Source organism: Elaeis guineensis, chromosome 14 (genome assembly GCF_000442705.2).
Source record: "Elaeis guineensis isolate ETL-2024a chromosome 14, EG11, whole genome shotgun sequence".
Classification (NCBI taxonomy): domain Eukaryota; kingdom Viridiplantae; phylum Streptophyta; class Magnoliopsida; order Arecales; family Arecaceae; genus Elaeis; species Elaeis guineensis.
Genome location: NC_026006.2, coordinates 37,391,016 through 37,409,222, shown reverse-complemented (window position 1 = coordinate 37,409,222; position 18,207 = coordinate 37,391,016). Strand labels below are relative to the sequence as shown.

The 18,207-nt window shown below is 35.4% G+C and overlaps 1 pseudogene; it reads left to right on the top strand.

Moving 5' to 3' along the window:
* The window catches only part of LOC105035195 (WD repeat-containing protein 26 homolog), a 29,150-nt pseudogene extending 13,224 nt beyond the window's left edge, over window positions 1-15,926 (top strand).
* Window positions 15,927-18,207: the final 2,281 nt, after the last annotated feature.

Sequence of the window (18,207 nt, the reverse complement as noted above, 5' to 3'; positions counted from 1 at the left end):
TGATTGTTTTTACCGGCCATGTTCAATTTATGGACCAAGAACTCTCCATGTTCCATAAGTTGTAATTCATTTTGTCTTCCGACAAACATATTTTCTTCCTCAACTAGGATTTGTTACTTTGAACGCCTAAACCCTCGTAAGGACTCCATGACAGAAACCATCCTTACCCATTTATTTTCGTTTCTCCATTCTAACCTTTTTGCTTCATGTTCCCCTCCAAACGAGCACGGGCCAAGGTGAATGGTTCTTTGAGATATATCTAGTAGCATACAGTATATATCTATCAACGCCAACAAACTTGGACTTGCTCTCAACTTCTTTAAAGAACTGAAAGTTGAAATACTTGGAGGTATCTACCATATGTAAGGTTCGCTATGCCAAAACCGAACCTTATGTCGATTGGCCGGTGGTACAGTTCGATATGCCCCATACTATCTCGTACCCAGTCCAATCCATCACAGCAAAGTAAATAGGGAAAAGGGAGAAATGGAGAGAGAGAGAGAGAGAGAGAGAAGGAGGGAGGGAGGAAGGAAGAGAGGAATGGAAGGAGGGGGAGTGGACAGGAATGTCGGTGGTGGCCGTCGGAGGGCCGCAGAGGCTCCCAAAGGGTGGGATATTCCTCTCCTCCCTCCATCAAATTGAAATAGGAATGACTGTCCTAGTTTCAATCGTGATAATTTTTTTTTATCATGATCTATAGTGAAGTTGGCAAATCAGAACAAAGATGGTGACCCTTGTATCGACCTGATGGATGGCAAGGAGGAAGATCCCGCTCTTCGAGGGTCTTTGTGCCCTTTCATGGCCACTGCTAGCATCCCCACCCATGCCTCTTCCTTCCATTCCGCCCTCTTCCTCTCTCTCTATCTCTATTTCTTTCTATTTTCCTCTGTATGAAGGATGGGGAGCTCTAGAGGCCTCGATGGCCCTCCGATGGCCTTTGTTGGCCTTCAGCCATTTCTCTCCTTCCCTCCCCCCCTCTCTTTCTTTTTTCTTCCCTTTTCTTCTTGCTCCAACTGGTGCACCATTTTTGACACTGAAACTATGATGCGGAACACCTGGCTGAAGAGTGCTTGGGCCAGATGGATCGTAGGAAGTAGCGAAAGCCTAAATAAATGGACTGGAGCATCAAAACAGTGACCTAAACTTCAAACAACCATAACTTTTGATCCAGAAAATGTTCTAGGGCACATAATATATCAACGGAAAGCTCTTTTGAGCTCTATAATCATGAATGGGGTTTACTTGTTCACCCTAGTTTTTAGACCCAAATTCCATCATTTTAGTGGGTATCGGGGCTGTTTTATGTTTGGGAGTTTGTCTTTAGTTCAGTTTCATGTTTTTAGCTTTCATTTAATTTTTAATTTTATGAAACTATCTATGTGAGGGTTGAGACACTATAAATATCTTTGTTTCATGTTTATTCAGTTTTTATCAAAAAAATCACAGGATTATTTCTCCAGTTGGAGTCTAGAATTTTTCTTTGGTATCTTGAAGGTTTTTATCTTGTGTGAATTCTTATTCATATTCGCCAATGCTGCGTTAAACTATGCCGGTTAGCTACTGGTATGGTTTGCCATGTTCCAAATCGGCCGGTTCGGTGGATGCTAATTTACATTACATATGCACATCTAATCAATTTTTATCAATGCTAGGTACTCCCCATGATGTTGCATAGGCTTTCTTGGTGGATCCAAATAGGACTTCAAAAGCACTAGTCTTTGTTCCCAAAAAAGGAATCTTGGTTTGGTTCTTGTTGCCTTTGCATTGGACATGTAACTAAGCGCATGCTATCCCTTAGAATGACAGCTGAACCCACTTAATTTTTTTTTATGGATGTTGTGATAACCTAATCCCAAAAAAAATAGTAAACTAGAGAAAATTCCCCATTCCCACTTCAAACGTAAAAGCAACTCCTCCAAAGCAACTCCTCCTTTCAATTTTAAGTAAAAGCTACTCCCCATTAGAAACATAAGTTAAAAGGGGCTCCCCAAATGTAGTGAAATTATTCAGTTGCCCTTACAGATGTTTAAACAAATATAAACTTTCATTCTCCCTCATCCTGTTCACCATAACTTCCACCGTGCGCTCCCCCAACTTCCAATGCGACCGCGCACCCTCCCTTTCACCGCTCGTCTCCAACCTCTGATCTCCTCAAGTTGGTGCTCTCTCTTTCCTCCTTACCATCTAACACGATTCTCTCACATTGTTGATCTCTCTGCCGGTGGCTGCCTCTCTCTATCTTGTTGATCCCCCCACTGATTGCCACCTCCTCCCATCACATCGAAGGAGCATACTCTTCACCTTTTCGTTGGTGCTTCTACCTCCCTCTATTATGCTAGAGCAATGTCTATGCCTAGAGGCCGGTACAAAAAATCTCAAAGCCTTTTTTCTTCCAATTGAAACCCTAAAAATGTATGCTTTCTTCCTTGAGACTGAAGTACCTGGCCTTCCATTGGCAGTGGAATATTTGTTTTCTAGTTTTACAATTTGTAGCACTCTTCCTATCCTATCTGACACAACTTGGGAACACATGCCATAATGCTTTACCTTTCATTTCTTTTCATAAGGCCTACTATCACAGATACATACTCATACATTTTACTATGATAAATGGGTTATTGCCATTTCTTTGTCCTTAAGAATCTTCTATAGTAAGCACCATCCTGCACATTTACTCACTGTACAGCTATTTCAAGAAATTAAGGGTCATCTCCTTATGGATTCTGTGTTTGACAACTTGTCATTCATCATTCTATATGATGCTTCAATGGATTGGCTTGTGCAATATGTAGGTGTGTCTGGTGCTATTTAAACAGGTTGACGTTTTGCTGTATGCTACTACTCCAATAGGCCTCCTTTCTACCATGTTGATTCACCTTGCAGCTTTGTTGTTTAACTTACCATGGTTTTTGGTGGTTCTACTACTTCTGGCAAAGGATCATAACTACATAATTCTCAATCCCTGTATTCATTTTTGTTCTATTTTGTACCTTGTTGTTTCATAATTTTTTGTTCTATGGGATATCCTCTGTATATTGGCAATCTTCTTTTCTGTAAAGTTCTATAAATATTTCTCTCTTTAATACAAACTTTAGCTACTTCTTATAAAAAGAAGGAAACAGTCTCTCTTATTTGTTTTGCTATGTCTCTTGCTATTTGTTTTGGATCAATTAGTCTCTCCCTAGAGCAAGTGTCAACATTAGTCCATTTGGCTGTTTTATCATGCCTAGACTTTTCTCAGATTTCAAAATTGAGCCTTTTCCTTACGTCTTCCAAAAAATCTAGCATATTATTTTCTTTTTCTATTTTCCTAGGTGAGCTTACCAAAGACTCTTCGATATCAACACTTCTTTCAGAATATGGTTTAAGAATTACAATCTTTGCATGTGAAGAAGATCTATCCATTTTATTATCAAAATTAGCAAGAGGTATATATGCAAGATTAGTTTTTGCACTCTTCCTTAAAGCAATATCGTTTCTTAAGGTAGCTTGGCTCCATTTAGTCATAACTCCTTCATTTGTTGGTCAAATTTTTGTTGTTCATGATTGAATGAGAAATAATTCAAATTGCATACTTAATAATGCTTAATTGATATAAGTTTATACTGCATTGTGCATTAACCATACACTGTTATGCATATTTAGTGTTTCTACATGGTTTTAGGGCTCAGGATCCTTAAATGAGAAAAGAGGGTTATCTTTTGTGCTAGATATTTTCTTGTACATTACGTATAATGCCAAGATCTCCACTAGACATTTCTATGGTATGCTAGAAGTATAGGTTTTGATGCATTATTTGATTTTTTGTTGGAGGCTATGATGATTTCTTTAAAACTTAGAATTTATCCCAATTTACTAAAGATGCTGGAAAGCATGAATCTCTTAATAATTGGCTCTTGTAATGTTAAATTGTCAACTAGAAGTAAATTATGATATCTTAGACTTTAATATATAATAAATTTTCTTGTAATTAATTCTTATTTTGCTTGTCAATATGTTATTTGGAATCTATCCAGATTTACACCATCGATTTCAAGGTGAAATAATTCAAAGTTACTCTCACTTGATGCACACAATTCCTAGAAGAATTATGGTAATGAGATAAAATTTTAATCTCTTATTTTATCTTCTATGTGAGTTTTAATCACTACCATTTGGTTATCCTCTTCTCCAGATTTAAACCCATATTTTTGAGGAAAGAGAGCCCGAGGAAGTTTCATCAGACATTCGACAACATCATCAAAAGAAATCATCGAACATTGGATCGATCGGATGCAGACATTAGTACAGTGATAAGTACATTTGTGTTTGGGGTGATTTGAATATCCCAATCATCACTTATTTTTCATTTTTGAGGGATTTGGCATAGAGTTCATCTTGGGCTGGGGCTTCCGACATGAGATGTATGTGTGGAAAGAGGGCATGTGTAGTTAGACTATCTCAGACCACTAGGAATTTTAATAGAAGATTCTATTCATGCCCTAGAAAAGGGGTATGAAGATAAAGTGTTATGCCTTTACATATTAGCTTAAATAGCAATTGGAATATTAATAATTTTGTTTGTTTATTTCAAGGCAATAAATGTGATTATTTTGCTTGGTGCAATGAGATCAACTGCCAATCGATGGACCTAAAATACCAAATCAGTAGAGTCGAGTGGAAACTAAATAAACTTGAAAAGCAGATTAAGTGGTTAAGTCGATGTGTTGTTTTAATATTAGTAATTTTTGTTGTTAAAATGTTTGAGTAGTAAAGAGTCTCGGCAATGTAGTCTTATATTAGTACTATAGTGTTGGTTTTGATGTAGAGAATATTTGTTGCATTTTAATGTCACGTTCATGTAATCAGATAGTTTGAAAGCTTTTATTGTTCATATATTATAAACTTACTTATCGGGTTCTCCTTAAGAAAGCTTGAATGTCTTTTCCTAAGCAGAATGATCTGTCAGATGTTGCCCCTCTACTTCTGCCTCCAACAACTATATTATTATAAAATAATACTACACTATTATAAAATAACACTACATTATTATAAAGCAAACTACACTGATAAAGAGTAATACTTCACTATTACAAAAAAATACTTCACTATTATAAAATGGTACTACAATGAGAGCATACCATACTTTCGTATAAAAATACTATATCGTTCTATGTTCATTTATGCCAAGCACCATCCGATTCGCACACAAAACTCATGATGAACATTTAAGACAATGTTAGATATTATGACACATTTTAAGGTTACTATACGTGATGTTTCGACTCAACCATTATATTTTGCTAATACATTTGGATGTTGCAGAATGATGTATGGCTCCATGGCATACTTCAATATTACCATAATTTTAACCATGTACAATATCCATATGTTTCTCTAATATCCATAAATATTATTCAATGAATAAAAAATAATCGACAATGCTCTTCAAGTATAAATGAGATACACCATTAATGCTCTTAGACAATCCCAACTCAATGCTACGCTATTATAAGGCAACACTACATAGTGGATAAAGAATACTTTCTTGGTCATAAAACCATTCTACATAGTGGATAAAGACCACTTCCTTGATCAAAAACCATATGGCATAGTGGATATGGAATACTTGATCATAAACCTACCGCATAGCGAAAAATAACTCTTTATAGTTCGTATATTGTAAACTTACTTATTGGGTGCTCCTTAAGAAAGCTTGAAAGTTTTTTACTAATCAGCATACTTGCTCGAGAATGCTCTATCTCACTTAATGATCTTTTTAAGTCAGCATACTTGCTCCAAGCATAGCAATTTTAAACTCAAGTGGGGAGTTGCTTTATCATAGTGCATCGCAGTATTGTTTTATCATAGTGCGGTATTATTTTACCATTGTAAAGTGTTGCATGATTATATTAAAGTATTATTTTATATTGTGCAGTATTGTACAGAGCATACTATACTTTCGTATAAGAATGCTGTATCTGGAGCCTCTCCATCCACCTCTTCATCTTCCATACCAGTTGAAGCCTCAAACTTGGCATAACTAATCCATACCTTCAGGTGCTTTGTTCGATCAAGTAACTTCTCATAGAGTTATCTTATTCTCTCGTACTCACCCGATGATATCTCGAAGTTAATGTAAGCCTTCCACAATAGCTCTGGCATATCCAATGTAGGTTGAGCAATCGTAAATTCAAATATTACTCGAGCACACTCTATCTCACTTAGGGTCTGTTTGGATATCTAGGATTTTTAAACCTAAGATAAAAATCATGATATGATATAAGATTTAATCCTATAGGATTATAAAAAAATTCTATTGAAAAAAAAAATCTCATGTAAATAATCCTATCCTATGTTTGGCACTAAGACCCTGACAGATTTTATGGAGAGGGGGTTGCAAGCCTTGGTCCATGTATTTTATGGAGAGCCCAACGATCTCAGTAAAAAAAATTAAAGACCCATGGAGATGATTATTTTTTTCTAATGGGATTAGCCATTTTCAATAGATTTTTAATCCCATGATTAATATAGCCAAATAGTAGTTAAGATATGAAATAGGATTTTTATCCTTGGGATTGTTAAATCCTATAGGATTTGGGCCAATCCTATCCTTTTCAAATAGTTCCTTAATGATCTTTCTAATTCAGCATACTTGCTCCAAGCATAGCAATTTTAAACTCAAGTGGAGAGTTGCTTTATCATAGTGCCGTGTAGTATTATTTTATCACAATGCGATATTATTTTACCATAGTAAAGTGTTGCTTTATTATATTAAAGTATTATTTTATCCTAATGCGGTATTGTATGGAGCATACCATACTTCCATGTAAGAATGCTGTATCCGAAGCCTTCCCATCCATCTCTTCATCTTTCATACTAGCTGAAGCCTCAAACTTGGTATAACTAATTCATACCTTCAAATACTTTATTCGATCAAGTAACCTCTCATAGAGTTGCTTTATTCTCTCGTATTCACCCCCTAATATCTCGAAGTCAATGTAAACCTTCCACAACAACTCTGACATGTTCAATGTAGGTTGAGCAATCATAAGTTTAAATATTACTCTAGCATGCTTTATCTCACTTAATGATCTTTCTAAATCAGCATACTTGCTCCAAATATAGTAATTTTAAACTCAAGTGGGGAGTTGCTTTATCATAGTGCAGTGCAGTATTATTTTATCACAGTACGGTATTATTTTACCAAAGTAAAGTATTGCTTTATTATATTAAAGTATTATTTTCTACTAGTACGATATTATACGGAGCATAGCATACTCTTGGCACATATTCTTCTATAATAAAGTATTATTAGTGGTACAACAACATCATAAAATGATTATTGATACATAGTGCAATAGCCACATTCAAAAGGTGATCTTAGCTCTTTTTGTTTCCTTGTACACTCTTGGCATCCTACCCTTCTTTCGTTTATTACGCTCATCATGATTGTAGGACAATGAAGTGCTGAAGAAAAATATCGACCACATAAGACAAATAAGGCAAATAAAATAATAACTAGAGGTCTTAACATAAAATGATAAATAATTCACTAGGACAGTATCAACCCCCTCTATATAAATAATTCATAAAATGATAACACATTGTGAAAGTGCTGACGCTCTCCTTTGATCAACCCTCTCCATGTAATTATTGTCTCGACACCACTGATATTATCATCGAGATCATCCAAATTGTCATAATCCTCATTTCCAATTGGTACCAACCTATCGAGAAAATGATGAAATAACAAGTGAGTACCACTTGTGCTCATTCTTAGCATTCTAAAATAATTTGCACCTTTTTGATCAAGACGATTACAAAAAGTTCATGATAGATTTTCAATATAGAAAGAGCTATCAAAGTATCAAAAGTAACTAATGTAGTATAAAAAAAGCAAATTGTAGTTTCAAAAGCAAATAATGTAGTATCAAAAAGGTACATTGCAATATCAAAAGTGACCATTGCATAATTAACAGGGGTAATGCAGTATAGTTACTTAACTAAGAAATATATAAATAGGATTGCGTGGTGTTAGAATCGTGTAATGTGGTACAATAAACAAGTAATCTGGTATAAAATTCTATTTCAGATGTAGTATGGAGATTGACTTTCTTAATAGTAGTATGGAGATTGACTTTCTTAGTATCTGAAAAGGCTAAATCAGTATGAAATACAGACAGCATAGTATAATTTTGCATATATTCTAAATCTTGTAAATAAAAAAGTCTTCTCAGTATCAAATAAATCAACTAGATATACTTCACATTTGTTGTCCAGTATATATATGTCATAGTGAAGTTTGGTTTCATATTTCTGTTGTATGGATAATTTATAGTGTAGTACCATATGATGTAACATGAAACCATGATATAGAAGGGCAAGTGGGAGTACATTGATGTGCCTATCCCTGGATCCTCTCTAGCATCCTCTCTCAGCTGGACCTTGCTCTCTAAAACTATATCGATCCTCGTGGTGTAGATGTTGGGGGCTATGAAGAGAGTCACCATGGAAGTGGTAGGAGGAGAGCTTTGATTGAAGCTGTGGCATAGCCAGATTGTGGGAGGGGGACAAGAGCACAGACTATGGAGTAGAGAAGGGAAGAAGGCGTGTAAAGAAGGGAAGGGGGCAAGAGCATAGACTGTGGAGTAGAGAAGGGAGGGGGGCAAGAGCACAGCCGTCTCCTCCTTTTGGCAGAAAAAAGACGGAGGGGGGCAAAAGCACAGACTATGGAGTAGAGAAGGGAGGGGGGCAAGAGCACAGCCACCTCCTCCTTTTAGCGGAAAGAAGATAGCTGGACAAAGGGAGGGAGGGAACTAATGTATGCTGTAGTTACCCATAGTAAGGGTATAAGAGTAATTATATTCCTATAAATAGCCCCTTTTAACTTATATTTTTAAAGGAGAGTAGCTTTTACTTAAAAGTAAAACAAAGAGTTCCTTTTAACTTTTAACTCAAATGAAGATTTTTCTCTAATTTTTCCAAAAAAAATAGAGAAAAAAAATATTCAAGACGAAGACTCCCAACGGGAGTCTTCTTCTTCCCCGTAGCTGATTAAGAGTCGGACTCGCAAGGGCTGCCAAAAATCCTTAGGATATCTCTATAAATCTCCCTCTCCACCTCCTAAGCAATCCACAATGAACCCAGTCCTCTTCCTTCTCCCTCTGTTCTTTCTTTGAAGCCGCAACCCCCTTTGCTTGTGCCCGTCGGAAATCGACGCCAAAGATGCCACCGAAGCCGAGGTAAAACCTCTCCTCTTTTCCTCTCCTTCTTTCCCTTCTTCCCATGGCTCCAAATCTCACTACCGACCATCAGTTTTGTTGGAAAGCAACAATGAAGAAACCTTCTATTTTCTTGAATTTTTTCCTTGATTTTCCTGTGGTTCGGCCCTCACCGTAGGCCATCCACTGCTGGCCACTGTCGACCGCACCCCACCATCCGTTGTCAGACTTCTAGAGGTGCTGTCGTACCTTATCAGAGCACGAGCCATCAATGCAAGCCACCTCCCCTGTTCGGCCAAAGAAAAAAGAAGAAGAGAAAAAAAAGAAAAGAAAGAAGAAGAAGAAGAAAAGAAAAGAAAAGAAAAGAAAAAAAAGGAGAGAATTTTCTCTCTTCTCTCTCTCTCCTTCTCTCTCTAAGGATTTTCTTCCTCTATCCTCTCTCCATTTGATTCGCGGACTCTCATATGAATTTGAGATGATATACCCATAGAAGCCCAGAATTGCTTTAATATCTGAGCAAGATGTCGAACCCTACCCTAGTTATGTCGAATACCCTTGAAATTTCTATTGATTAACCATATGATTGATCTTAGCCTTGATGATTCCAATCCATGCCTCATGATTTCTTAATCGAGTCACCTAGATTTGCCCCTTGTCTAGAAGATTCTGAATTATCCCAGCATCCGGGTTGCCTATCGAACTGACCACCCAATCTTCAGTCTTCTTTCTTATGATTAAATTATTAAATAAAAATTAATGATATTTTTAATATGTTAAATAGGTTTGATAAATTCATCTATCAAAGTTTGAAGGGTTAGGATGAAAAAGATAAGTAATCCCGATACTTCTTACTTACTTTTAAAATTATCGATTATTTTATCATGAAAAAAACTATTCTATATTTTAATAAAATAAGGATCAAGTATATGCATTGTAAAATTCATGATTCATGATGAAATAGTGATTTATGAATATTTTAACATAAATGATATTTTATGAAATATGAACTCCATATTTATGAAATATATGTCTCGTTATGAAAAGAATGATTTCATAATTATTTTATTATTAAAAATTATTTATGGACTATAAATTTTATAAAATTATCTAGTATTTTATTTATGCATGATTTAAAAAAATATGATTCGATGACATGATTCAAGAATGCTTATTTTAAGAAACATGACAAAAGACTCAGATAGCTACATATGACCCTGCCAGTGGGCAATAGTAATTGGCACATGATCCTACCAATGGGTAATAGTAGTTGGTATATAACTCTGTCAATGAGTACTAGTAGTTGGTACATGATTATGGTCCTATCATGGGTATAATAGTGATATTAGCATTTAGTTTGAGAGAACTATTAAAAATCATGATATGATAAAATGACAAATAATTTATGACTTTATACACGAAGTTAACATAATTTATGAATTTATTCATACTATGCATTGAAAATTATATTTATAAAAATTTCATGATTTATGCATATGCAAGAGCATTATTGATTTATGATACATAGTTATTACGAAAATTTTATTTTACAATGATCATCATCTTCTTTAAGTGATTTATTGATGCATGTATAAACTTATGCTTGATTTGGATAAGATAGTGTAAGGTTTACTTACTGAGCTAGTGTAGCTTATATCTTTTTCTTTTTTTTCTATCCAGATGAATAAGGTTAGGAATGAAGGATGATCTCGGCTTGAGAGTCTATGCTAGTAAGCTTAGAGATTTTGCGGCTGAATCATAATTTATAGGATGATTATGGACTTGTAGAAAATTATTTATGAATTATAAGACATGGATTGATATTTGATTTTGGATTTAGATGCTCTGAATCAATACTGATTTATTTACTTGATGAATAATGATATTAAATTTTTTATTATAACTTATTTTTGATAGATTTTAGCTGATTATGATTGATTGGCTTCGTATTATTGTGAGCCCCATCCCTCGATAGCATGGTCATGTTATGTCTTGAATTTGGGGCGTGATATTTTATGGTATCAGAGCAATAGGTTTGATCATGGATAAAACTTAAGCTTAAATTTAAGATTTATAGGATTAAACAAAAGATGAGTACTATAAAAAAATTGGTTTAGATCAAAGTAGCACAGCAGAAGTATGGTGGTGTATCAGTTCAAGACTAAGTATTGTTAATTATAAAAGAGTGAAGATACGTCGAGTTTCAAGGATGAAACTCATTTAAGGGGGGTAAAATGTGATAACCTGATCCAAAAAAAAATAGAGAAATGAAAAAAAAGAATTGAGACACAGACTCCCAATGCAGGTCTTCTTCTTCTCCGTAGCCAACTAGGAGTCAGACTCTCAAGGGCTACAAAAAATCCTTAGGATATATCTATAAATCTCGCTCTCCACCTCCTAAGCAATCTACAATGAACCTAGTCCTCTTTCCTCTTCCATCTCCCTCTGTTCTTCCTTTGAAGCCGTAGCCCCCTTTACTTGTGCCTGTCGAAAATCGATGCCAAAGATGCCACTGAAGCCGAGGTAAAACCTCTCCCCTCTTCCTCTCCTTCTTTCCCTTCTTCCCATGGCCCCACATCTCACCGCCAGCCATCAATTTTGTTGGAAACCAACGATGAAGAAACCCCTTATTTTTCTAAATTTTTCCCTTGATTTTCCTTATCATTCGGCCCTCACTGTCGACCATCCACTGCCAGCCGCACCCATCATCCATCGTCGGACCTCTAGAGGTGCTGCTGCACCTTACCGGAGCACAAGCCACTAGCCCAAGCCACCTCCCTTGTTTGGCCAAAGAAAAAGGAAGAAGAAAAAAAAGAAAGAAGAAGAAGAAGAAAAGAAAAGAAAAGAAAAGAGAGGGAAAAAGAGAGAAAAATAGTTTTCTCTCTCTTTTCTCTCTCTTTCTCTGTTTAGGATTTTTCTCCCTCTATTCTCTCTCCATCTGATTCATGGACCCTCGTATGAACTTGAGATGATGTACCCAAAAAAGTTCAAAATTGCTTTAATATTCGAGCAAGATGTCGGACCCCACCCTGGTCATGTCAAATACTCTTAAAATCTCTATTGATTAACCATATGATTGATCATCTATGCCTCATGATTTCTTAATTGAGTCATCTAGATTTGACCCTCATATAGAAGATCCTGAATTATCCCAGCATCCGGGCTACCTATCAAACTGACCACCTAATTTATAGTCTCCTTTCTTTATGATTGAATTAATAAATAAAAATTAATGATGCTTTTAATATATTAAATAGGGTTGATAAATTCATCTATCAAAATTTGAAGGGTTAGGATGAAAAAGATGAGTAATCCTGACACTTCTTACTTACTTTTGAAATTATTGACTATTTTATCATGAAAAAAAATATTTTATATTTTCATAAATTAAGGATCAAGTATATGCATTGTGAAATTTATGATTCATGATGAAATAGTGATTTATGAATATTTTAATATGAATGACTTTTTATAAAATATGAACTCTATATTTATGAAATATATGCCTCGTTATGAAAAGAATGATTTCATGATTGTTTTATTGTTAAAAATTATTTATGGTCTATGAATTTTATAAAATTATCTAGTATTTTATTTATACAAGATTTAAAAAAATGTGATTCGATGAAATGTAATTCAAGAATGCTTATTTTAAGAAACATGATAAAAAACTTAGGTAGCTACAAATGATCCTGCCAGTGGATAATAATAATTGGCACACGATCCTATCAATGGGTAATAGTAGTTAGTATACGACCCTACCAACGGATAATAATAGTTGATACATGATTATGGCCTATCGCGGATATAACAGTGACCTTAGCATTTAGTCTGAGAAAACTATTAAGAATCAAGATATGACAAAATGATAAATGATTTGTGACTTTATATACAAAGTTAACATGATTTATGAATTTATTCATACTATGCATTGAAAACTATGTTTATGAAAATTTTATGATTTATACATATGCAGGAGCATCATTGATTTATGATACATAGTTATTATGAAAATTTTATTTTACAATGATCATCATCTTTTTTAAGTGATTTATTGATGCATGCACAAATTTATGCTTGATCAAAATAAGATAGTGTAAGGTTTACTTACTGAGTTGGTATAACTCATATTTTTTTCTTTTTCTTTTTCTGTCCAGACGAATAAAGTTAAGAATGAAGGATGATTCAGGCTTGAGGGTCTATACTAGTGAGCTTGAAGATTTTGTAGCCGAATCATAATTTATAGGATGATTATGGACTTGTAGTGAATTATTTATGAATTGTAAGGTATGAATTGATATTCGATTTTGGATTTAGATGTTTTGAACCAATATTGATTTATTTACTTTATGAATAATAGAATTGAATCTTTTGTTATAACTTATTTTTGATAGATTTTAACTGATTATGATTGATTGGCTTGATGTTATTGTAGATCTCATTCTTCGATAATATGACCATGTTATGTTTCGGATTTGGAATACGATAGATGTAGTTCTCTTCTTGTTAGGTCCATGACCATGAAGGCAGGGAACTGTCATTGAAGCTCATGCTAACTGGTCATCGGAAACCTGTTCTGATGGTCGCGTCCAGCCACTCACATGCGGGATGGAAGAAGCCGTGAGGCGTTGAGATGTTCATACTGGAGATTGCCTCCATGTCTGCGAAAGTCGTCTTGGCCTGATTTCTTGTGGCTGCTTCCCATATGGAAGACAAATTTTGTCTGATGGGCAGATAACAGCACTTGCTTGTGGCATTTGGATGGGAAAGAACTGGAATCTTGGAAAGGGCAGCGAACAATTAGGAGCACCGAGATGGCAGTCACGAAAGATGGCAGGGGGGGTGATAAGCATATGCAGGGAAACTACATTTCTGTTGCTTGATCGGGAAGAAAAGCTGGAGAAGCTGATTGAAGAGGACCAGACAGTTACTTCGTGTCTTTCTTTCTTTCCCTTTTTTTTTTTTTGGGGTACAAGACAGTAACTTCGTTTTCACTATCAGGAGATGACAATTTTTTGCTCATAAATCTAGTGAACCAGGAGATTCACTTGTGGAGCATCAAGGATGATCCAATACTTGTCACCAGATACAGAGGTCACAAGCGCAGCCGATTTCTAATGAGGTCTTGTTTTGGGGGTTATGAGCAGACTTTCATTGCTAGTGGAACCGAAGATTCACAGGTTTGAATTACTGGTCCTCCATGTTGGCCTAATGCATGCCTCAGTAAGACAATATACTGAGAAAAGTGAACATGGTAAGTTGTTAATGGATTTCTATCCCACTGGAGATGGGATGCAGGTTGTCTTTCTTGGAAAGTCTCGGTTGATAATTTGATCCTTTACCTCTGTGCATGGATATATTTCGATAAGGCATACTCACATATCGGGTGTAATTAATTCTTTCAGAGATTTGGATTTTGAAAAGGCAATAAAGTAGAAAGAATTTTTAGCATACATATAAGGAGGATGCAAAATCGTTCATTTTTAAGTTCATTTATTAGCTCTCAACACTGCTTAAATTTCTGAGAAATGTTTCTATTTAAGTTATCTTTTGATTGATATGGATGTTCAATTGGTTGACTTATAAAATGAATGATATCTTTACTCATTATAATACACAGATACATAATGTAGCCTGCTGTAGACATAAGTTTTCTATTTTCTGATCCTTTCAGTTGGAGCCCTTTAATTTTGGAAACCATGAACTGCAATTGATCTGTATGACTTCTTCGTGATCATTAATAGTTGCAGCAATAGAGAGTTATTGAATGATGATATTGTGATTGTCTACTAGTGGATATGGAGTAAGATGAATTCTTCGATGCAATTATGTCTATAAAACTAGTCATGAATGACAGATATTTGTTTTCATAACATGAACTTTGGGCAAAGTTAAAAGTTTTGTTGCCTCATTTTTTGTCCTGCTTCTATGACTGGGATAAACTTGAAAAAAAATCTACCTGTTTTACATAATCTTTACCACAGTAAGTCCAATCAATAATTTCCTCCTTTATGTTTCTTTCACTAAGCTTACTGATCATTTCGCAATTCTATAATTCCTTTCTGAATGACATACTTTGTTGTACAACCAGTCATTCTGGGATATTTAGTTGTGGAGGATTGATGATCAAAGAAACCCAACAGATCTGAATACATGATTTTACAACCTATCTGGTTCTATTCTAATTGCAAGCTATATTCTTTCATATATAGCTTAAGAAAGGAGGCTATATCATTGCTCAAAAAAAAAAAAAAAAAAATTGTTTGGAAATTGTGGCCTGTATTGCACATGTGAATTTATAACCTGTCCAAGAGTAGACGATTTCAATGTCCTTACTGATGATGGGATAATCGTAATATTAGGTGTATATATGGTATCGGGAAACTGGAGATCTCATCCAGGCACTACCAGGACACTCTGGTGGTGTCAACTGGAACCCGACAAACCTTCATATGCTCGCTTCAGCCAGTGATGACCATACAATCCGCATCTGGGGACTAAACAGGGCTAACTTGAAACGCAAAGAAGCTTACAGCAGTGGAGTCACCCACCACTGCAATGGCAATTGTCAATGATATTAGAACATTGAAGTGGTCAGGTTCTTAAATTCCTTAATTAGTCCATTGACCGTTTAAATTCCTTGTTCTCCATTTTGTGGGCACTCATAACAAAGAATCTTGTAAACGTGAACAGCTGCTACCAGCTCATAAACCATCTAATATGATTATCTAGTTCTTCCATTCATTTCTTGATTGAAGCAGAACATAAATTAAGTTATTTTATCGGTCTTCGTGTCTTCTAGGTAGATTTTGCTTTCTGCATCAAGCTTAATAATGACTTTCAATTGAATCACTACGGTATGCTCATTTACTTATTATGCGGAAGACGTAAGACCTGGCCCAATATCAGATTTCAGTACCTTTGTTGCTTGCTACTTGCAGAAAGAGTTACGAGCCAAATGATGCAAGTGATTTTTGGTATGGTTCATTGGACATTTGTTAGTCCTAGACCATCCTAAATTACCATTGAACACCAGAATTGAGAGGAGCAGCTCAAAAATCTTTTATATTTCTTATCTGCAAATGAGAGGGTTGGAGGAGATGCTGCTTGATCTATTTAAGCATCCGTAATGTGCTTGGCACTAATTTTGCTACTTGCATTGACTTAACGATCAACATTGCCGATGCCTGGAATTATTGAGGAATGGGAAAGCCACAAAAATGATATTCTGATCATCATCATCTCATTCAGATTTGTTGCCCAGCTATGCAACCCAAGAGGGGGGGTGAATTGGGTTTCTAAAAATTTTAAGCTCAACTAATTACTTATGAAAGGTATTTGTTAAAAGCTTGATGAATGAGAAGAAAGACTTTAAATCAAGATTAAATTTCTAAAGCAAGAATGCAAGGATATAATAAAGAAATAAAGAGAAACAATAAAGCACACCACAAACACAAGGATTTATAGTGGTTCGGTGCCAACCTTGCACCTACATCCACTCCCCAAGCTCCTACTTGGGAATTCTAATCCACTATACTTGTATTCAACCCGAATACAAACGTCGGAAACTCCGACACTAGCTATCCCAAGCTAGTCCACTTGTTTTCCGGGTACAAGCCAACCCAAAACACTCCGATTTCAGGTTCGGATCAACCTTCCCTTGTTTTGGAAACCCTCCAAAAATAAGAACAATTACTCACAAAGAGTAAGACAGTTTAGAGCACAAATAAGTACAAGAGTAGCTCCTTAAATGAGCGAATATAACAATAAAAACACTTTACTCAAATGAAGAATCTCTTTTTGGATTTTCTCAAGGTGGATGATGAGTTGAATGAACGCTTGAGAAGAAGATGAACTTGATTGAAGACTTCTTGAAGGCTTTGAAAAAGCTCTTGATCAAGGTTGAAAAATAGGCTTGAAAAATCCTCTCTTTGAATACTCTTGAATGCCCTTTTGAACACTCTTGCTTTTCTCTTTCACAATCTCTCGTGTATATTGTAGATCTCTTGTCTCTCTTGTGTGGATTGTGGATCCCCTCTCTTTTTCTTTTGTGTATTTCGTTGATCTCAATCTCTCTCGTGTAGATTTTGGATCCCTCTGTTTCTCTGTCCTGTATTTTCACCTTTTGAAACCTTTTATAGCATTAAGAAACAAGAGAAAACAATTTAGGCAGAAAAAGAGCCGTTAGAGCATTTTTAGGGAGCATAAAAGGCAATTAAAACGGGCAAAAAATTAGCCGTTGCGGATGATTTCCGTCGCAGGGGTCGACTCATGAGTCGACTCATGCTTCAGGGGTCGACTCATGAGTCGACCTCTGTTGCAAAGACCAGAGACTTTGGTTTCTGGATTTTATGGCCCAAATCAGCAGAGGTCGACTCATGAGTCGACTCATGCCTTGTGGGTCGACTCATGAGTCGACTCACAGGTCGTGCCAAGCCAAAAATCCAGCGTGCCAAGGGAAATTTTTGCGTGCCAATCAGCTCATTGTGCCATGAGTTGACTCATGAGTCGACTCATGCACTTCAAACCTTCATAACTTCAAAAATATAAGTCCAAATACAATAAAATTTTCACCAATAGATTACAAATCATTTGTTCTACCAAATGATACTATCAAATCAGGATTTTAATAAAATTATGATTTTGCCCCTGAAGAGCATAAAGACTTTTTCAATTTAAAATATTTGTATCCGTTCAATCTGCTTTGTAATCATCAAAATCAATCTAGGAGCAACAATCTCTCCCTTTTTGATGATGACAAAACATTTGAACAAAAGCATTTATGTGAATCAATAATTTCAAAAGAATGCATTATAGGTGTATATGCTTGAAAAGAGTATGATTCTTTTGGCATGTGATATAAATGGTCATATACAAAAATAGTTTGTCCATTTTCTTAAAGATTTGAAAATATGCTCATTGGATTATGTGATTTTGGTGTTAGAGCGGAAAACTTATTTTTGTTATCAGATTAAGCTATATTTTGAAAATTTGCTCATTCTCATTT